This window comes from Strix uralensis, chromosome 6 (assembly GCF_047716275.1).
Source record: "Strix uralensis isolate ZFMK-TIS-50842 chromosome 6, bStrUra1, whole genome shotgun sequence".
NCBI lineage: Eukaryota > Metazoa > Chordata > Aves > Strigiformes > Strigidae > Strix > Strix uralensis.
The window spans coordinates 38,518,349-38,541,417 of NC_133977.1; the positions used below are offsets into that span (position 1 = coordinate 38,518,349).

The window sequence follows — 23,069 nt, forward strand, 5'->3', positions numbered from 1 at the left end:
CCTCACACCGGGGCGCGGGGGCAGCGGCGACCGCCGGCACCGGGGCCCCCATCCCGCCGGGTGGGGGTTGTTCAGCCCAACCCTCCTCCGCCCCGCCGGGCTCCCGCCCTGCGCCCGTCCACCGGCGGCGAGCGGGGCCTCCCGTCCCGCCACCTCCCCCTCAGCCTCCCCTCAGCGTCACCTGACGCGGCCGCCCGGCAGGGGGCGCCCGAGGGCGGCGGTTCCCCCGCCGGAGCGGAGCGGCGGGAGCGGCGGCGGCGGCCGTGCCGGGCCGGGATGGGTGGGCGGCTGCCGCCGAGCCTCCATCTTCGCTCCGCCCGCGGCACCGCGCCGCCGCGCCCCTCCGCGCCGCGGGGCTGAGCGGGTGAGTCCGCGCCCCTCCCGCGGGAGCGCCCGGCGCCGCCCCGCCGCCCGCCCGCCCGCCGGCAGCGCAGACCTCCCCGCCGCAGCGGACCGCGTCGGGCTCCAATGTCGCGCCCCGGGCTGCGAGGAGGTGCGGCCGCCCCGGCGCCGGGGGAGCGGGTGGGGCGGGCGGGTAGAGGTGCCGGGTCGCGGCGGGCGGGAGAAGTTGCTGTGGGTTTGGGGAATTCCGCGGCTCGCTCCGGCTGGGGAGCCCGGGCGGCAGCACCCGCCGGCCCCGGCTCCTCCGGGGGGCGCGGGGGCCCGGCCTGCGAGCACCGTCGCCTCCGGGAAGCAGGTGAAGTTTGCACAGGTACGAGCCGCTCCGGGCAGGGCGCAGCCGAGCTCTCGCCCGCTTGGGCTTGGAGCGGGAACTGCTGCGAACTCCCGGCGGCTGGAGAGCTCGGGAAAGTAGCGCAGCCGCCGCTCGCGGGGCTGGCTCTGCCGGGGTTTGTGCTTTTTGTCGTGCAGGATGGCTTCTAAATTCATACTTTCTCCCCCACCCACCCTCAGAGTATTGAAATGTGTTTGAGTTGTCTTTTTCCCTCCGTTGGTTCTTCAATCGGTGATCTGAAATGCACTCTCATGCGCGTCTTCCTTATAACCGTTCGTTACTTCGAACGTTTATTCTTAATTTGTTATGCTTGTCCTTTTATTTATTTTACCTCTTGTTATTCATTCAAGGTCAAACCGTGTAGAGTTTGGACTTTATTTGTGTGAAGATATGAATGAGGACTCGCTGTAGTCATGTTCCTCCCCCCCCCTCCTCCTCTTCCTCCTCCTCCCTCCCTCTCTCCCTCCTCCCACTCCTGTGCCTGCCTGAGCGGTTCTGGAGAAGGCTTTTAAAAGAATAGATGAGGGTCATAAAAGTACTTGCTGACCGCTGCCTCCAGCTCTTTTGTATAATTGAAATATATTGTTTAATTCCTCTAATGAAAACAAACAAAAAAACAGCTTAAAGACTTGATTTCCTGAGAATGTAATTTTTGAAAGAAGCGGTGAAGGGGATGTCTTCATTGTGCGCGCACGGGTGAGTGGGATAACGTACCTGTTAGAACTAGGTATCGCTGAAAGGGCGTGAGAGAGGACGTGGTGACTGAGAGAGCTGCTGTTTCTTGTGCCTTGTGTCACGCAGGTGCCTTGCGTGGGTGTTCAACTTGCATCATAAAAGCTTCAAACTTTAAGGAAACTGATTAAAAAAAGCGGTGAACTCCATAGTTTCTGAAAAGATTTCAGTGGAGTTTAAGTAATACCATGTCAAAGATGAAAGAGATGGCATTAAAGTAACACGCTTGAGTGCAGGCTACTTCTCAAAGAAGAGGGGTACGGATGCGTCGGGGTGTGTGACGGGTGTGCGGCGCTGCGCGTTGGCTTGGCTGGTTCGTGGGGATGTGACCGGCTCGGAATGCGTAACATCACGTCCTTGCGGGAGGAAGCTTTTGGTGTTAAGTGCTAAATTTTCCTACGGATGGAAGCGGGGAGATTCTGTGCCTGCCTGTACCTTATGCGTTTGCCGAGTCGGTTTTAGAGCTTTGTGGAAGTTACCACTTTAACTGATGAGAACATCAATGAGAGGAGCATGATCCTGCTGTAAGTCACAACAGTTTTGCTACTTTCTTTGGTGGGACTGGATAAAGTTTCATTGCTGATTTTTGCAAAAAGTATTTAGACACTGTTCTCAGCCTTTTCTGTAAAATCAGGGAAGAGCAGGAGGTTGTACGATCTGCTTTTTTATCTTGGTTCTGTGAGGGGAAGCAGTGTCTGCTCATCTTCATACTATATGAAAACAGTTTTTCTTTTTTCAGATTGCAGCATTTAAAAGCATTTTCTGAAGAATCAGAAATAAACCCCACTCATTAAGGTTCTCTTCTGGCTTTGCCATGATGGTTCAGAGATCCCATTTCACTCTGGTAATGGAAGACCAGAAGAGCTATTGAGCTCCATCTGTATGCATTAGGGTAGGTGGTTGATTTGTACCCTGGGGCCATATTATCTGCTATTTCATTACTTCTGGATCAGTAATGATATTCAGGAAAACTGTATTTGTAGCGACTGCTTTCTAGGGACATCTTTTCACTAGAAAGCCTTACCGATAAGGATCGCTCTGACGTGTGTTTGCTGACAAGCTGCTCTGGTAGGAGGCACTCATGCTGCTGCTTTTAGCTGCCTTTGATGGCAGAAAAGTTCTGGGGTTTGCGAGTAAGAAGTGGGGATTCCCACAGGTCTCCTTGCACTTCAGTATAATTTGTTTTTTTTATTTTCCCCAACCAGTATTCAGTCTCTTATGTCTTGCCCTCAGACAGATGAGCAGAGCTCTCGTGCCTGTTTCAGACACTTGCTCCTTTTGTATTTGGGCAAAGCAACAACTATCCCAGCGGCTGGTAGCAGAGGAGAGCACGTGAGGAGCCTGAGCTGGAGTGGGTGAAACATGACAGATGCTGCAGGTACCCTGTGCCAAGCTCGCTGCTGAATAACGGCACAAAGGTAGCGATGCGCGAGTGGAAAAACCAGGTGGTGGTTTGTGCTTTGGAAGCTTTTGATTCCCAGTTGCTGTAGGTAGGTGGGCAGGGGGGTCATGGTGGAAGATGTGCTGTGATGTGAATGGTCCTATCCAGGTGTCCAAGGCAACTAAGCTCGTCTGGCTGCACAGGCTGTAAGCAAAGAGTGGGATAAGAAAATATATATAAAAAAAAAAAATCCCTGAGTTGACAGTGCTGCACTGACAACATGAATACCCGTGTCTGTTCTGCTTCCCTGCCCTGCAATGCTGCTCGCACCCCCGTACCTTAACCGAAAGGGATTATGAAAGCTGAACAACAGGGATGCTGTTGCAGATTAAAGAGGTGATGGAAATGCCTCCAGGCTGTTGTTCAGGGAGGTAAGTTCTCCATTCTCTGTTAGAGGTGTACGCTGTGCTTTAATGGTGTGTGCTGTGCTGGGGCTTGATGATATCGATGGGCTGGATGGGGGGAAAGTGGAAACCCATCTGCTCGAGCCACCTGATGCGAAGGCAGTTCTGGGAACTTCTCAGGGCACTTCGTAGGTGAGGGAAACTGTCCTGTTGCACTGCCTCAAAATGTATTCAAAAACTACATCTATGTTGTCAGTTGTTAGGAACTTTCTTGAATCTTGGGGATTTATGTTTCAGTATGGTGAGACAAAAGCATCGTTTTCACAAAATGTAGCTGCTTTGTTGTTTATTAAGACAACAGAAAGTGAAAATTTGTCTTGTCCTGGCCCCAGTTCACAGGCTCCTGTGTTACCAGTGTGTCTGAGAAAAGGGAATGCTTCTGGGACTGCCTAGGGGCGAGAGCTTGTGTGGTTTGCCTGTAAACCAGAGAAGTTAAGAAGCTATGGATGGGCTGTCTCCCCTCCTTGCAATTGAGTTTCATGACACAACAGAACCAGAATTCCTGGCCAAAAATCTGTCTGCCGTTGTGGCGCGTTGCTTGGTGCGTTCTGGGTCCTCCCACGTCATTAGTTTTTGCCCACGCATCACTCCAGCTCTTTGCCTCGGCTTTGAAAATCTTAATTTATTACTGAGATAGCATTCCAGATATTGGTAAAGCTACCTTTTCTGTTGTTTGCTGCAGGATCATGTAAAGTAAATGGGAGGGTGTGCTGTGAAATGGAGATGTGATTGCCAGGCAAGGCCAGGACGGTGCTGATGGATGCTAAACCCCGTGGTGCTCCTTCTGGAAGCTGTGCATCCCACCACATCCAAAGCTGCTTCCAGGGTGCTGATGAAGTGGGTGCTGTGGTAGGGGAAACATAAAGCACTGCAGGCAAAATAAAGTACTGCTTATTTGGAAAAAAAAAAATTGTGGGGATTTATGCCAGAGGATAAAAGAGTTGTGTGGGTCATTTAAAACCAGAAACTCTGCAAGGAAGGCAGGTTTTTCTGCTCACCCTATGAGGTCCAGTCTCTGAGTCACTGATGAACCATCCTACCTTACTTCTGCGTCTAAGCACAAGTGCTCGTTGTCTGCAGTCTTGTTTTGAACGCAAGAACTAAAAAATACTGTGCTTTGGACTAGGAAGCTTACTATAAACATGCTGGTAAAGCTATTTCTGCTTTGAATACCTCCTTATTGAGTCATCTGTAGGCATTCCTTTGTACTTCTGCTGTATTTAGTTTAAACACTTGAGTATTAAGGACATGCTGCATCATATTTGTCCGGAATGCTTTTAGTTGAGCTTCCTTTTTATTAATATTTTTATTTGCTAATCTTTGACAAAACTTCTAACTGTTTTGGAAAAGCTTTTTGGTTGCTTCTCTTTTCTGTTGAGTCTCACCTAGCTAATGCTTGTATTTTGTGTCTGAAAATAAGCTAGCTGCTTTAAAAGGGGGTTGTTTTTTTTTCTTTTCCACCTGCACTCACATAGCAGGCAGCTAGTTTGAGAAAGTGCATGGAATGGGTGAGGAAAAAGAGATTCAAGGACCACCAAGAAATCAAAGAAAAAACTGTATTAATGATGTAGTAAATCCCACCTGCCTGAGCTGCCTTCCTTTTATCTGGTGGATTGTGCCTCCCTGTACTTCCCTGCCTTTGCTTAGGGTTGGAAACTGTCCCTCTGTGGGGCTGCTGAGTGGGGTGATGTATGGTCTCCATGCATGTGCTGGGCAGGTGCTGGTGGAGATGGAACAACATGCAAGATAAGCTGTTGTCTGATACCAGCAGTGGCTTCGATGTCCCTTGGTGATGCAGACTGCCTGTTGATAAAGGCAGAGCGTGTAAACCCAGGTGCAGTGCCATAAAGTATGAAAAGCTGAATTTCAGCTGAGGTGACGTGACCTGAAAGGGTAGTATGAATGAGGAGAGAGGGAAAATAAATGGTTTTATAAATTAAATGAGCATTTGAAACTACTTCAAAACTATTAGAAAGTGGAGAAATAGTCACCCTCCCAACTCAGTTGCTGAAACAGAAAGTGTTTCTGCAGAAAAGGGATCTTCTGGTAGTGAATAGTGGGTGTGTTTGAAAGGTTGGAGATAGTCTAATGTGGCAAACTTCTGGTCCCAGCCTTGCTCAAAGTGAGGGGGACTCCTTGTCTGTCTTCAGATTGCCAAGAGTGGACAGAAAGATGGTACGTGCCATTGGCTCTTCCAGACTGGCATAGCCTTCCAAAAGAAAGATCAAATGAAACAATCTCTTCAGTTATTAGGTATAATTGTAGCCACTTCTGATCCATCTCCCACAACAGCCTGTAACTCATAGTGACGTTGTTTCAGCACATGGTGAGAGCAGCGTGGGTTTCTGTCTGCTGTGGTTCGAACAGGAGATTGGGGAGAGTGTAACTTGCCATGGCAGATTGTAGGATGTATACGTATATACAAAGGTATATATTAAAAAAATACAGGTTTTTTTGTAAGTGTACAAGAGGACAGTGGTATTCAGTCTTTAGACAGGTGTTTTTATCTTTGCTTAGTCACCTATTCTCACTGAATTGCTGGGTTTTCATTGCAAAATTGATGTCAGCAGACCGTTGAGATCAGAGCAGTGAGGCTGAGGGTACTGCAATATGGGTGGTAATGACTCCTGGGCATTAATGTATGCCTTCTGAGATACTTAGAAAGCTGTAGTCTGAAAATGTTTAAGATTCTGTAATTACTTCCAGGTATCTGTAGTAAACATGATATACAGCTTTAGTAAAGGCAAAAGCAGCAGAGTCTGTGATTGCAACTATCGCAAACAATGATGTACAGTTTCTGTAGCATCAGTTTTTAGTGTGTGGTATTCATTCATGAAAGAAAACTTAGATGGTGGGAGGCTTGACAGATATGGCAAACTTTTTATTGTACAAACCCATCCCAACAGAAACACACAGTAGGATTTCTTCTTGTGTTTCTTTTTTTTTTGTGTGTCCTAGTTAAAAATTCATCTGTGTTCCATCTTGAGAAACATTTTGAAACAGTCAGGAAAATAACCTGTCCTGTGTAGGAATATGTATTGAATTAAATTACAGTTAATAAAACGGAGAATACGCCCACAGCAAAAAATATAATGGATGGAAGAGCAACCTGAAGATGTAGCACAATAAAGGTGAGTGCAGTTCAGCCGTTAATGAATGGGATTAAAACTCGTGTTTATGAGCACAGGAGGCTTTCCACTGGGATGGAGCCTGTTTTGTGGCTGTCTTTTTGTCTCTAGTGGGTTGAAACAGAGCTCTCTTCCAGAGCCTTTCTGAAGCTCAGCACGGATGATTTGTATTCTCCTAGAGAGTAATTTGTCAGGAGATGAACAGCAGTATGCTCTGTGTTTGCTGGAACAGCAAAGACAAGTCCAGTTAAAGACTTATTTTTTGGGGTAAAGTAATTTTTAAACTTTCTATCAAAAAAAGGTCATAAATACCTTTGCTTGGCCTAGATTTTTTCCATCTCAAGTACTTTAGTGGAAAGTTCAGGTGCTGCATAAAACAGAGCAGCCCAGAGCTTCCAGTCGGGGAGGACACAATTTGGTCCATGGAGAGCATATTGCTAGTGAAAGGTCACTGTTTCAGAATAGGTAAAATTATTTGGGAACTCGTCTAATTTGTCTAAACATTGCTGGATTTCATGATAGTATTTTTAAGTAAAATTTTGATTCAAAATGGAAATTGAAACAAAATAAGTAAAAGGTTAAATTTCCCCTAAACAATGAGGTCATTTTTCTGAAATAAAACTTGTCAGCCTCTAAATGAAAGCTTTAGTGTTGCTTACTAGCAGAAGCAGAAGATAAGCATTCAGTTGTAGTTTAGTTCTTTTTTTCGGGGGGGAAGGTAGGTGTGGGATGTGTGTTTTGGTTTTGTTGGTTTTTTTTTATTTTTTATTTTTTCTGTTTAACAGAGAAGTCTATTAAGTCCAACTCTTGAGAGCATTGAGGATTGCTGTCTTCCTGTTACTTCTGCTTTAGTACTGAGCTGGGAATGATTCTTTTTTCTTCTCCAGTGTCAGGTCTAAATTAGGTATTAAAGACATACATTTGATAGAGTAGCTCTCAAATAAGTTATTTTCTGAGACTTTTGTTACTGCTTTTCAGTTCTAGATGATGCTCTGGTTCGTTTTATGCATCTCTGGAGCTTGAGACTGGAATTTGGTAGGGGAAGATTTCTTTTCAGAAGTTGCTGCAGTACCTCATTATTTTGTCTTGTTTTGACAAACACAGGGACATCTGAAATGAGTCTGAGATGTTTGGTCAGCGTACTGAAATGATCAAGAAAAACATGACTGGGACAATGTGTTGCACTGAAGCTGACCTGGTAGAAGAATGAGCAAATACAGAGAAGCTTTGCAAGTTGACAGGGAGTGGTGAGATAAATGGGTGGTTTATAGAAAGGAAAACAATAAAAAATTGCTCATAGTAGGAAGTTTGCGAAGATGATGGAAACTTGGTATTGGGACCAAGGAAAAGGGATGTGAGAGTGACAACCAGGAGATGGTGTAATTTGGAATGGCGATGTGGTATAATGGGAAGGGGTTTTGGTGAGTGCAAATGAGAAAGAGGAGAGGCAAACAAGTGAGCTGGTGTTGAGAAACGGATTTGGACTGCAGATGTGTTCGGAAAGCAAATGGATTGAAGCTTCTGAATGACAAGGAGGAAAGAAAAGACATGAAAAAGAGACATGATGCAGTTTCGATTTTAGTGAGCTGTAACAAAAAGAGGATGCTTTGTGTCACTCTGACCATGATGGAAATAGGAACTAGAAAAGAGAGGAGAAACTTTAATGAACAAACAAGATGGAGACAGAAATGATGGAGGCATGTCAAGATTTGTGATTTCCCTTAAAATATAAAAAACCCTACTCCCACCCTTCACAAAGTGAATTCCACCCCCCCCCCCCCCCCCATATTTAGGCACATCAGTGGTAATATATCATGTCAAATTCATTTGATATATCTGCTTATATCATGTCTAATTTGGGCAGGAAGTATAACACTAATTACATTTACTGTCAAGTTGATTGCCTCTTCTCTGCGCAGTGCTAGCTGAGCCTGGCTCGCTCTCTGTTTAAATAGGTGTAAGTTTTTCCCTGGCTATTTGGAAGAGTCTCGGCTGTGGCATACCTTTTCTCTGGGTTGTTTTGCTGATCAGGGATATCAATTAAACTCAGACACCAGAGTGAAAAGAGCAGGTGTATTTTACTAGAAATAACTAAATAATATAACAGAATAATACAGAAAACATACAGTAAGAAAAGACAGAACAGTGCACTTAAACAAATAGCAAAATACAGGGTAATGCATCAAATCATTACTACTTGAGAGAGAGAGAGAATAGTGATTAAGAAAGATACATCACCACTTGCATACTTTACCATCATCCAGATCCGCAGTCGCTGGGCAGCCCCGGTTACAGCGAGGATTTGGAGAACCTTTCCCTGCAAGTGGGAAATCCTACGCGGTGCGTAGGTGAGGCTTCCCAAGTCGCTGTGAGCGGGCCCAGCCTTATATACCTAAAAATCAGTAAGTCAGAATAGCTGGTACCTTTGTTTTAAGCGGAAACATCTGGTTTTCATCTCACATTAGGTTCCCCCCAGAGCCTGGCCAGGGCTTAAGGGAGAAGCTAAGGGAGTTTCCCTGCTGGTCTAACTAATTTATGAGCAAGGTCACAAGGTCAGATAACTGTTTCTGTGGCTCCGTTATCTTGCTCACACATAAAGAAAGATAAAGATACATTCAACATAGACATGTTTTATGATGTTTAAGCTACATCTTCTATGCATATTTCACTAATGACTACATACAGAGTTAGCAGTTTCAGTTCAGGGCCTGTTGCTCAGGCTTCAGTATTCCCACCTTTTACATCAGAATAGTTGGTTTGCTATAACTTAGTATAATACCTATTAGCACAATGGTTATCAGTTATAAAATGTACAGGATTCATCTATAGGTCAACTCTGGCTTGGGCTTATTGTCCAAGCCTTAGCACTTCATGGGTCTAGAGAAATACTAGCTTGTTAGTCTTCCAGATGAGCTGTAACGACTTTCATATCAGAAAAGCTTGAATACTGAAAGGTATTGATAGGCTAGAATTATCAGATATTTTTTTTTTTTGAGAGATTGGGAAGGATAGGATATATTTGGGGTTTTTTTGGGTGTGTGGGCAAGGTGTTTGGCACCTTGTAAAAGACAGCATACATTAATTACACTTAGAAATGAAACTGCAAGATGCCTTTGTAGGGCAGTTCTGAAAGTGACACGTTCTTGGTCTTCTCGTTATTGTCCTCTGTGTTTGACAGTTTAAAAATACAAATTAAATGAAGACAACAAATAATAAGTATGTTATTTTGATTCTGGGATGCTCCTTACAAATATTTCTGGAAGAGGCAACAGGGAAGCAGAGTAAATAATTTTGTGGAGAAGAAAGAGGGGCACGAAGAGGGGGGAGTGGTGTTAGCAGGAATAAAGAAAATGGAATTTTGCACTGTGGCTTCACTGAGAATAATCACAGTAATAGTCATCCTGCTGCAGAGGATGACGAGGGGGAATGCAGTATGGGATGCAAAACTTTATGCAGCTATGAAAGCATTTTCAAAGTGATTTGCCAAAATACCTCTGCAAGGCAGAACATCTAAACTGAAGTGATTTGGAAGGGCAGGCAGAATTTGGGAAGCATCTGATCCTGCAGAGGAGCACATTTGGAGGTGAAAGCTTTGGGAATTACTCTTCCAAAATTGACTCCAATTTGAGGTTAGGATTAATGCGTGTCTGCCTTTAGGAAGACACAAATAGTTACTATTTTCTGCTAAACTTGAAAAGAAAAATCTGAATAACACTACTGGGACTGAGAGCTAAAGGTCAGAAACTTTGAATAGCAGCATTAATTGCTCCCTTTAAAGGATATAAAGGATCAGAGTCTTTAAGGGCTTGCCTAAGGATGAGAGCAATATTAATGCCAGTAAGTGATGATACAGCAAGACTCAAAAAGGGGGGAAGCAGGTTTTTTCCTTTTTACTCCAAAATAAGATCAACATACTAGTAACTTGGGTGTTAATTAAGTGTCTGAAGGATTGCTTCATGACATCAGTTCTGTGCTGTGTTTAATACGTTCCGTTCCATTCTGCAGGATCAAGCTTCAAGAAATATAACAGCAAGATTAGATGTTGCAGTGCATACTGAATGGCCTTGGACCATCCAGTGCAGAGACTTTTTTTTTCATTTTTAAAACTTTTTTTAAGTGTCTGCTAAACCGTTATCACAGCCTTCCAGTAAGTGATGCCACACTTGGTTTTCCAGCTTTGTCATCTTCAGGTTTGCATCTTTGTGTTTGTAAGTTATGCTCTGTTCTCTTGGGTGATGTTTTAATGTTACTGACTCCTATTAAAAAGATATGGTGGCTTAGAATATGTGAATTATCCTATGTATGCTCCTACTTTGTTGCTGAGCTCTTATCGTTAGTTCAGGTTATATTGGAAAAATGTAAATATTGAGGGAATCAGTGATATATATGATAGAACTTGCTGTTGAAATGGATTATGGTTTTTCATCAGGGCAATAGTTTTTAAGAAACTTGGATTTTCACAGCTGCCTGTGAGATTCTGTATAATGATAATGAAGCTATTTCTGCTTTCCTTCTCTCACTAACATATTCAGAAGATTACTTGCATGCTTATTCATGCATGCAAGGGTTTTGGAAATCAGAAGTTTCCCAGTGTTGCAGAAACAAATGAAAAGCTTTGTTGTGTCAACAGTTATCTTTGCAAAAGAATCCTCTCTTGATGCTAAAATTTTTGTGGGCTTTCCTTGCTCCTGAGATGCTTTCACTACTTTTTACCTCCCTCACGGTGTCCTTTAGAAAAAATCCTCTTGTCTCTAGGGAATGAGGAGAGTTGTGGGGGAAGTATCGTAATTTTCAAATAAGAATGTTTTTTAAATATTTAAATTGGTTTAACTTAATAGCCACAGGTGGCAGATTTTTCTTCCTTCTCTTGACTTCAGATATTCTTGTTGATGATCTGTGGAAAATGATTTAGATTTGGCTTTTTCAGTTAAGAAAAAAATGTAATTGCCTGCCAACTGCTTTTTAGGCTAAGTTACTAGGACCTTGCCTTTGCTGGGATAGTTTTTAGAGTATGTAAACAAATCATTTTGGACTATGTAATGATGTGTTTGGATTATGTTTCCTCCCTATTGCACATTCTATAGGAAAGTGTATTATTTGTTAGGCTGGTAGATAGTTGTATGGGATAGATTTTCTTTGCTTTTGAAACAGTAGAAATCTCCTAGGCAATTCTGTTAAATTCCAGATAATTCAAGGGAGGGGAGCACACCTCCTCCCCTTTCCCTGCCTAACTGGCTTCACCTTAGGCTGGGCTCAGGTGAAACATATGTGAAGCTGATGGATATAGCTAAGAAGCTTTTGATGCTGATAATCTTGGATGGTGTGTGGTAAGTAAAATATGAGGTTGCATACAAAAGAGGGTTAAAAACCTGTTTCCAAAGAAAAAATACTTCAAACTCTAGCAATATACCCTTAGACTACAGAAGTGGTCTTGATTTTTGCATTTTTATCTCTTAGTTTCATGAGGTCTGTAAGGGTGGTGTGGGCTTGCTTATTGGAGCAAATAAGAATGAAGAAGGGAAACACTTAAGCTTGAACTCAACTTGAGGTATTTGATTTTAGTAAGCATATTTAAAAAATTTGAGCTGATGTTTGGCAGAGTCAAGTCTTACGTGCTCAGGATGGACAGTGAAGACCCCGTTAGGCAGGTGTTCAAGATTTGGTGTTCTTACTGTAGGCTGAAGTTTTGTACTAACAATATCTGCAATTACACGTTATAGAAAATACTTTAATTTTCTGTGGATTCAAATCCCCCAAAATAAATAGCTGCAGGTTGAAATACTGGCAGCTTGGTAGTGTATTTAAGCTTGCTCTGTGGATTACTGTTACATTTGTTTGCTATCTGGGGATGCTGCTAGCAGAGCTAAAAAACCTCTGAGCTGATCATTATCAAGCTTTTAAAAGAAGTAGCAAAGTATGAGTGTCAAATTCTGTCTGAAATCTGAATATCTCTTTTTTGATGTGAATTTACCTAAAACTTCTAAAAGTAATACAGTAACTAAGGTCTGACCTTATAATTAAAACTCCACTAGATTTTTAGGTGTTAGTTTTGTCAAGATACTTTTGCAGTGTAATGCTCTTGGTGGCAGAGCTTTTTGTATTCTCCTTGACGGATAAATGATTAATGGTCTCAACACTGCCTTCTGGATCACCTTGTAAGAGGTCTCCTTCATCAATCTGGCAAGGGGATTGTATGGCAGTTTGCACCCTAATTACAGTCCCCAGCTGGGGATGTGCTGCTTAACAGATTACTTGTAGCAGAAGTACAGTCGGTGCAGATACAGATGACCGTGGAGTTGTTTGACACTCGGGTGCAAAAATTAGATTTCCTTCCTAGAAAAAAAATCCACTTCATATAAACATTGCAACAGACAAAGATGTTTAGCTGGAATTAACTCTGTAACTTAAAGGTTTAATAATAACAGCGGTTCTGTGTTTCCCTGTTCTCATCTTTTCCCTTCGCTTCTCTTGCAGTCTTATAGACGAGGGCAGTATTGCAAGCCAGAAATTTTATTACCAGTAGAAACATTAAGGTATTCCACAGGGCAAAACAAAAGTGATTCAAAAGGTGCTTTTACAGATAATAAGTTTTAGCATTGAACGGTTTACCCAGAAGACAACAGATTATTTCTAGTGGTCTGTCATTACTGTTGGCCTTTTTTCTGGCTCATTTGTGGTGTAATGCTGCTACTCAATTAAGATGTATTTTGGTAAAAACTATGAATGACAACTGCCTTGCTCCCACCAAGCGTATTGCTAAGCATATATGCATGTACCTATTGCTCAGTCTGACAAATATGAGCGTGTTGCTGAGAAACAGCTTATTTAAGGACTAAGGCACGGAGGAGAACTTGCACAACATCCAGTCAAGCACAAAAGCAAAGTGCTGTTTCGGTATTAGGCAGTGAGAGGATTTTGTGCTTTGGAGGGATGTAATTGACAAATCGTTTTGCATATATGCCTCAGTGTTGTAGTGGTCAATAATTGCAAATCAGATAATGTTATGAATATCTTGTCAATCTGGGAAAAAAATCTGGTTTTTTTTAATGATAAGCATTTATTTTATTAAAAAGTCTGAGGATCGTCTGGGCGCTGATAACTTCCCACTGGGTGACATGTACTTGAAGGATAAAGGGGTACCAGTAGACTGAGGTTGGAGGTAGTAAATTTGCACTATTTGTTCTTACATCCTGAAGAATTGTACGAATTAGTAGTTGTGTTTAGGACAGTAGAAACCTTCAGTTGTGTGGTGGCTGCTCTGAAGGTGCGTCAGGTGTGTATGTCTGACTTGGTCTACCTTTAAAGAGGGAGAAAAGAAAAAAGTCTTACTATTCAGTGAAAAAGTAGTCGAATATACCCGACCTGTGTTTGAGTGCTGTGAAATGGCAGCAAGTCTTGGGAGTCTTCTCTCTAGCTGTGAGCTCAACTCTCTCAGAGTATGAACGGGAGCTGATAGATGTGTAAAGCAGGAGTTTATCACTGTCTTGTCCTAGGTTTGGAAAAAAATCTCCTCTGAAGTTTTTACTTCCAGAGATGGTCAGATAATGGTTGGTTACAGTGCATTTACTCTTCCTGGGTTTCCTTCCCCATGAGAAATGACAGAATTGACCCTAGAGTTGTTATGTTATCTGGAAATCTCATGCACTATATGGTGAAAACATTCTGAGAGATCATTTGAAAGGTTCTGGTTTCTTTGACCCACATTTGCGATAAGTTGCAACTCGTGGCTTTTGCGTGTTCTGGTTCCCATTTGCTCCTTTTTCTCCCACTGGAAGCGAGCAGTCCTTCCGTGCCTCATCCTCTCAGCTAAAAACTAAAGGCTGACAGTTCAACTTCTCTTTATTGTCTTGTTAAAAAGCAGATGCAATGCTTCCTTCATATGAATCTTTCAGATGGGAAAGCAACATGGTTTTGGTGTTGTTCTGAGTGTTCATCACTCTTCTGTTTGCAGAAGCAATTGGAAGCAAATGACCCAGGTCGTTGTTATTACTCATATTTTGTGTGTTTTCCAGTTCTGCGGCTTCAGCTCCCTATTTGAGCTGTGTTGACATGTCACGAAACACCACATTTTGGTCTGTAGTCGTGCATATTAATTGCCAAGTGAGGCACTGCCTCTTGCTGCTCTTGGTTTTCCTTTGGTGGTTCTTTTGGGTTTTGTTCCAGGACAAGTGCATCTTAGGTACTCAAGAGGAAAACATTTTCTCCTAAATTATTTTAGCAAATGGAAACCCTTTTTCACTCTGGCTAAAGACTTTGTCTTGGCTGCAAGCCTGAGAGATTTAAACATTTGCTGTTCCTTTTATTGTTCAAACCTGTGCAGCATATTTTAAGTGAGCAAGCAGTCTGTCAAGTTATTAGAAATCATTACTTTGCCACAGAGTTATTGAATGAATGTGAAAACAGGTGTTTGTCAGATTTTTACCTTCTGGACTGAATATTTTTGATGTTTCAGGAACTTTTATCTGCAGTCAACCATTGTGCTTTGTATAGGATAAGCCTTGATTCAGATTATCTGAGCAATCAGGGAGCAGAGATGCGGTTCTGTGATTCATAATTGAAATTTAGCCTTTAGATTAACTTCATTAGTATGCTGTTGAACAAGGACAGGGTGTTAATAAATGAAAAAATCCTTCTGGGTTTAAGTACGAAGTGCCACAATACGTCTTTGCAGTTCATTATCAATTTTTTGGTTTTGCTGTGACAGCACTGTTTTTGATTTGACCATGCTCTTTTTGTCTTTATTTGTCAAAATTGTACAAATATTTCTGTACAGAGAGAAACAGAGAAAGGTTTTATCTAATATGAGGTTAAACGCAAATTTCTTCTAGTAAAGCCACGTTTATGAGCCATTCTGAGGTTGAGAGAAGGAACTCTAGAAAATGGACTTCAGTTTCCCTTCCAAGTTATAGTTTAGGGTAACGAGTGGAACCTTACTTGGTATTCTTACAAACTTTTAAACTTGCTGTGAAAGTAGAAACTAAATAATAATCTCCGATAGTAGGCTTGTAAATGTTTATAAAATATGTACCTGCTTATCCTATGATGAAAAATACTCATTTCTGGCTTCCATGTTCTGATTACTTTGTAAATTCTTGATCTTGATTTTCATTGCTTTTTTTTTTTTTAAATCTGGATTTGCTTTAGATCACGGTTTGCCATAGCATTCCCTTGCATTTCAGCACAATTTTTGAAGTCACTTGGACTTTAGGTAACTTATTAAAGCTGATTTCTGTTCCCAGAGAGATACGTTGCTGTAATGCATTTTATCATGTGTATCTCCTGGTAGTCCAGGTGCCATCAGAGTAGAAGGGAGTATTCAGACTTCTCCAAGTGGCATTTTCTTGCATGAAATAAAGGTTAATGTAGTTGAACTTAGACTCACTGTGCTGTAACTGTGAGGAAGTTGTTATTGTTTTTATTTGTTAGGCTGTTTTTACATTTTTGTACCAAGTTTTGTATGCTTTGCATGGTTTTATGGAAGAATTTGATGGATTCTCATATGTTAGTCACAGAGCAGTATTAAGAAAGTAAGTTCAAGAAAAAAATCCTGTTACCAGACTTGAAAAGAAGGTATTGGGGATTTTTGGTTCCTTCCTATCCTCACAGTTGCTCTTGATCTCCCTAAAACCCGTATCAGAATATTTTGAGTTGTGTGTACATATGCTCTTCAGTGGAGAGTCGTACACTTGATGTAATCCTCTGTACTTTGAGGTGGCATGGCATCTGCTTCTGCTAGAAAGGATTACGAATTTAGCTTTTTTTCCTACATGCAGCCTTGAGGGAAGTGCAGATTGCTGAACAGCAGAGCGGGTTGGTGTCGAGTGCTTGAAAGGTTGGGAGCCGAGTGTGAACTCCTTTACTCGGAGTCTGTGCGGGAAGAAATCTGGCTCTGGGGAGCTTTGTGGCTTGCTACAACTGAGAGTCTGGGGTAAATGCAGTGATGACGTCGTAAAGTTTGGAAAAGAAAAATGAAGAGAAAAGGAGAAAGTGTTTGCTATAACTTGAGTGCTGTGTTAGAGTCCCTGAGTGTTTTGTGAAAAGCATAGATTGTGATCTCCTGACTTATCAGAATGGGGATATGTATGTTTGTGTTGCACGTTTCCGTAGGGTTTGGAGTGGGAGGGGAGACTTAAAATCTGAAAGTTGTGACTGAGAAAAATTAGCTTGAATGAGACAGTTTAAGATATATGGACTTTATTAATTTCCATTGTTTCCTCCTCTGGAATACCAGTCCTAACCAGCAGAAGTAGTACACATCCTAAAATGGCTTAATTCTCACAAAAAGCTATTGCTAGGAAACCTTGACTTAAGATAGAGTGCTGGACTGCGGGGGCGGGGGGGACGGGGACGACACACGTGAGAATTTTGCTATTGCTAGTTTCTAGTTTACTTCAGCCACTTTATGGAAGAAGTGAAATATTTGACCTCTAGAAGGATCCAGGCCCAAAAATATAAATTAAAAATAATTTTTAACTTTTTCTTTTTTTGGAGCAGTACCCAGAGTGTAAGATACTGTATTCAGTTTTAAATAGGGAAGCCTAATCTGTAAGTGCTTGCATTTTTCTAAGAGAAAACCATGCATAGAGAAAGAAGAGAGGAAATTAAGTGAGTTAGACAACTATGGAATTCAGATAACATTTAACTGTAGTCCAATAGTACAGAGTTTGAATGAAAAATAAACTCGGTCTCCTGTAGTCGTTAATGTTATGCTTGATAGATGCCATGAGAGCAAGTATAGTTTGTAAAGATACTTGAATAAGGGATGACGATGGCTTTGGTTCACTTAATGAAGTGGGGTTTCCAGTAGGAAAATAGTATGAGAAATACAAGAAAAGGTGAAAGAGGTTGCAGGGGAAAAAAGTCATGTTTGCTTTTCAGGAAACCACTGTTGATACTTTATTTCAGCAAGATGCTGGATACATGTAATACATTTCCTGGGGATGCTCAGGAGTCAAATGTGCTCTCCAATGTTTTGTTTTGTGTAATAGAGAACCTTCCTGATTACCAACATTTTTCTGTTCATCCTGATCCTTAGGTTGGGAGCAATCTCCCGACCTTGGTAGCTCCAGCTGGGGAGTATGTGTAGCCTTTGCATGCTCTGGAAAACCTGCAGCTGAGCGAGGGCACTTCAGGTCACAGCTGCCCTCACTCAATAGATTTGCCATACTGAAAGAGAAATGCTCGTTTCTCTCTAGATAACTCGAGATCATGCTTAATTTGAAACAGTTAAGGCAAAATGCAAACAGTCATTTATCTACAAAATTCAAGATAGTAAAATCACAAGATGGAGAAATGAGAGAAGACCTTCACTTGTACATTTACAAAGGTTAAACTGGAAAGGTTTGTCTATGTGATGTGCTGGAGCCTTTCTTGACATGGTGGGGGTCAAGTGTTCTCTCTTGTGTTCTTGATGCTTCCCATAGCGCTAACTGGAGAATTTTCATAAGTATACTGGTATACTTATGTGTATACTTATATATATATATATATATACACATACACACTTAGGTATGTATACATATATATGGCCAGTCTCTCTTCTGAAGTCTGACAAAAGATGCTGAAAAATTTAACCTTTTAACCATAATGGAGTTTATTTTTCTTATCCAGTGGTTAGTGTGACCAGTCACCTTAATTAAAATAGACAGTGCTTTATTTCTTTGGAGATCCAAATGTATATAATTTCCTGTATTTAATTGACTACTTAATTACTCCTTGCCTCAATGAAGGGTAAAGCCCATCTCCTCCATCTCTTTGGTGACTCATTGACTAACTCCGTGTAAGGTGTCTTCTCTACTGAATCTTGTATCATGCTATCTAGAAACTAGGATACTAGCTACAAATACTTAAAGTGTGTTGCTCATTATTGGTCCTTGATTGAGACCATGACATAATGACAGTTACCTGATTTGATGTGACTGACCCTGTCCATATAACCTCTGAGAATAATGTAATACAACTATATCCTTACTCTAATGAAAAAATATGATAATAAAGTTTAGTTTCTGTATGACAAATGTGTATGAAATACAACCACAAATGAAAACCTTTCACTAAACTAACAGCTTCTGTGGTATGTTCTCAGTCTCTGAGCACTTTTCTCTCTTGTTGCCTCTTTTCACGAATGCAGCCAAAAGAGGAAACGCAAAATCGGAAAACGTTGAAACCCACTGAAGTCAGTGTGAGGTTTCTTGTTTATATAAAGCTATGTACAAGATCACTAGCTTTTGTACTCCCATTTAAATCAATTTCTCACCATATAGAAGCACTGTCTGGTAATAAACTATTCCAGATACCTTCCTGTTCTCTGGTAACATAATATAAAGTCTGAAAATCCACATACCTTGGAAGAATTTAAGCAAAAATGAAAAAGCTTGAATAGAGTCTGCTTCCAGTTTTTAATATTATTATTTTGATATTCTGGATTTTGATATTTTTTTCTTGAGTAATTCACAGAATCCCAGCCTGAGCTTTTAAAATACATACTTGCTTGTGGAAAGTATCTGGTAGGCTGTTTCTATTGAAACAGAGCTTAATCTTTGGCTTCACTGATCCTGTCTTTTAGTCAGAGCTGTCACTTACTTCAGGTCAGTTCAGGTACACTATGAATCAGTACCTTCTTACTAGTCAATCAGTGATTGATTCAGTTTTGTAGCACTTGAAGGCAGTTTTCTCTACTTTAAAACTGAGTTAATGTGGCCTAAAAGGATTGAGCACATAGCTGGGAGCTTGGGGGTTCTGGAGCCAAGGCTGGTATTATTGGTTTGCACTGTGGGCTTGGGCTAGTAATTTTACATTAACAACATAGAAATACTTGTGCTTGAGTCTTTCTCTCTCTCTTTTTTTACTTTTTTTTTTTTTTTTTCCCCCCCTGTGTTAAACTTGAGTTCTTTAAGGACCTGGTATCTGACACTGTGTTCAGAGTTGTTTAGCTTCCCTAGTATCTGGAAGTACTTAGAGATGGAAAATCATACACCCTGGAGTGTGTCTCAGAGATATATGTGCTAACAGAGGTTTAAAAAAAAAAAAAGAAATTGTATGTTTGCAAAGGCCTTTGACACCTCTGTAGAATAATTTAAAATAAGACCAAGTGGACCTTTAAGATGTCATCAAAAGTTGAATAGAATATTGATCTTCTTTTGAACATGTGGAAAACTTTCATCCCATGCCATGTCCTGTCTGCGCCAGAGCCCATAGATTGGAAACACTCAAATCCTGTGCGGTACTGAATAGTGAATAACAAGTGCATCGTGATGGGACTGAACTCTGTGTGTTACTATTAAAAAGCTCTCATGAGTGACTAAGTACTCTGATGTGCAGTTTTGATTTTTGTGCCTCATACTCTTCTAGAGTTGCTCTCTCACATATTGGTATTCTTGTGAAGAGAAGACCTCTGTGTATATACTTGTGCCTCTCTGGATTTCAAAGTTAGCTCATATACGTGTTGTGCAACCTTTCAGTAATCTCAGTGAATGCAACTGCACTGCTAGTGTGAAGATGTAAAACGTTTCAGCTTATTAGTAAAACCAAGAAAAATCCCTAAGAAAAATCTACTTTTTAAAATGGAACAAAATTCAGACTTTTATAATTGTTTCAAAATTAAGTATGCTTTATAAGTAATAACAAAGTAAATCTGTTTTCCTGAGGCAGATGAAACTACGAGGATAACTGATAGCAAATCAAAGGAAAGTAGGAATGGACGTTTATCCTCTTTTTTTCCCTCTTGCCGTCTGTGGGTCTTCAGCTGTGGTATTCTCCTGCTTGCTTTGAAATTGCCTCAGTTAGGTTGGTCTGAAGTTATTGTTGCTATGAGGGAAATGTTTTTACATTAGAAAGATGTTTCATCTGACTAGCCTTGAAAGGTTTTTTTTCAGTAGTAGTTCCATTTTCAAAAATACAGCCAGCATCATAGTGTGGACAATAAAGAAATCAGAGAAATACATTTTCTGACAGTATACTGTATTTTTTTTGCTTATCAGAATGACTCTAAAATTCTGTTCTCTTGAAAAAACAAGAAGGAAATATTTCTGGTTTTCTGATTAGGAAAAGAAGTGAAATATTCTGTCAGATCTGCGGAATATAGTTGGAGCAATTCCAGTGCAGCGAGGGATGCTCTGGGTAGTGAACAGATCGGGCTTCTGCAAGGGAGACTGCCCTCAGTGCATAGTGTTCAACAGAGTGTCTCAGGCTTATTTAGCTCTCTTCTGTCTCAATATTCTGTAGTTGCTGAAAAGTAATTGTTAGTGGTCTGTGTTGGCTTTGCTGCTGGTGTCACAAGCGACTGACTTGATGAATCGCTGCTCCCTGAAGGAGCTTTGCTCTTTGAACTGAACTGACATGGCACATGCAGCCACATCCTCAGCTCCTGTAGATGGGCATAAGTGATAACTGGCAAGCTGAAGATCAGTCCAAAAAGGTTGTTTCTGTGCGTCTTTAACTTCTCTAAATATATGCCTGTATATATGCCAAATTTTCTGAGTAATTATTTCATTAAAATGTGAATATTTGAAGAAACTAAAACAAATGAGTTGTGATAATGTTATATATGACTGAATTTGCCTATGCTGTTTAATAGATACAAATTGTTACTGTGTTTAATTTGTCATCATTTGCCCTGCTTTACTATTGTTTTGGATGCAAAAAAATTAAGGTCTGATCTTGTAAATTCTTACTCTTCTACAGAGACTTACTGACATCTGTATAGGGGTTGGCTGACTGATTCAAGCATGAGTTGGCTGACTGATTCAAGCATATGTCTACTGATGTTTCCACTCTACCTTCTCCTTTCTGGTTGCTTCTTGGTACAATTTAGAGTTTGACCACTGCCATGCTGTAGTTGCAGCATCTGTAGAGATGAGAATGAACTGAAGCAAGCACTTGTAAAGCAGCGAGTTAGTAATATATTTATAAGGATACTATATATGGGTACTTTGATATCAATATATACTATTAAATAATGTATAATGTATTTACAGGAAAGAAATTTCAGCTCTGCAGAAGCAACTGCACGTACAATTACTTGGCAAGAAGCATCACACGCTATGTTGTAGGTATAGATAATGTTAGTCTGGTTAAAACCAAGTAGAGAATTGTTGTAAATGTCCAGAATGGGCTAAATGCCATCTGGATTCTTAACAGATCTTGAAGCAGGTTATAAAATTGTTTAGAGGAAGCTTTTGAGGTAGTAAACAGAATTTAAAAGCCCACGTGACTTTGAACTTGAGAATTGGAGCATCTTCTTTGAGAGATTTGTCGGTGTGGGAGACAGTATTTTAGTGAGCTACCCCTAGAATAGTTCCCTTGGGGAGCTCAGGATTATTGGAAATCTCTCCACCAAGTGTTGGGAATATTTGTTCGGCCTTGCCTTCTTTAATAGAAGAACCAATGGTTGTATGATAGGACTTTGGAGATTAAATAATGTTCTTTCATTATATAAAAGAAAACGAGAGCTACTCAGCAGTGTAGAAGATTGGTCTTCAAATCCAGTAAGGCAAGTGGTCATAGGCAGAAGCCAGAAATCCCTGCGTAAATGTTAACTCTTATTAAAATCAATGTTTTTCTTTCTGTAGTTTCAGCATGTTAAGGGGAGAAAGGGGAAGAAAAGGTTAATCAAATACCAGTATAAACAATATGTTGGCTTATAAGGCAATCATTTCTTATTTCTATTCAAAGTCATTAAGCTATAAGTAAGCTTTTTAGTTCATATGAGTAAACCAAACCAAAAAACCCAAACAACCAACCAAAAAAAACCCCAAACCTAAAACCAAACCCCAAAACAAAAAACCCTTAACCTGAAAACAAACAAACCAAACACTGCTTTGTTTATGGAACAATAACAGAGGTCAGATGAACCGACTGCTTTGACTTGAGAGGTTTCGTCCCTCGTCCCATCGCCTTGTGCCCACTGAGGGCAATACAATTGATGCGTTTGCATTTACTCTAGCGTGCATCGTGTCACTTGATGAGATTTAAGCTGTTTGTTTTTACAGACAATTATTTCAAGATCGTTCTTGTTTAAAATAATGTAGTAATAAGAAAAAAAGAAAAATATGGATAGTATAGCCAAGAACAGCAGTTGAGCATAAGGGAGTTGGGGCTCAATACCGGTGGTGGTGTCTTAAGTGACCACCATGCTGGAGACTTGCAGGAGATGCATATGGGGACACATCCCTCTCCTGGGACTTTGGAGGGAAGCAGCTACTGCTGTGGTGTCTTCTGCCCACAGGGTGCTGCTGTCAGACCTGCTCTTCTGTGGCTCCCCAAGGGTTCGTGCTGAGGAGAAGCAACCACAAGAGCTGCTGGCAAGGACCTAGGGCTACCTTCAAGTGTTTCTTAATCAAATCCCTTACTAATCTGTCACAGCTCCATCCCAGTAACCTCCAACAGGGATCTTTACCTCAAAACAACCTGACATTGAATGAGGGTAATACATTGCTCGATGATGATGATGGATTCACTAACGTTATTTGACATATTTTTCATGTTAAAATTAATGTCTTTGATGTTGTGAAGGTTGAATTCAGAGAAGATAATTGATCCTTGAGCTGAAAAGATGTCTTCAAAGTTCTTGGCCGTTACTGGCAGTTCAGGTTGCACTTGTGTTGTCGGTGTCATTCTAGTTGCAGACCAGG

General features: G+C 41.1%; 1 protein-coding gene across 7 annotated transcripts in view; it reads left to right on the top strand.

Moving 5' to 3' along the window:
• The first annotated feature begins 234 nt into the window (after window positions 1–234).
• THSD7B (thrombospondin type 1 domain containing 7B) overlaps window positions 235–23,069 on the top strand; it is a 331,460-nt gene continuing 308,625 nt past the window's right edge. For 4 of the 7 annotated variants that reach the window (XR_012629528.1, XM_074873761.1, XM_074873766.1 and 1 more), the window contains exon 1: window positions 235–364. The gene's annotated coding sequence lies outside the window, so the exon portion shown is untranslated. Of the gene's footprint in view, window positions 365–459; window positions 494–586; window positions 713–1,371; window positions 1,430–23,069 lie in introns of those variants that run through there. The other 3 variants (XM_074873763.1, XM_074873762.1, XM_074873765.1) reach the window with 3 other exon arrangements.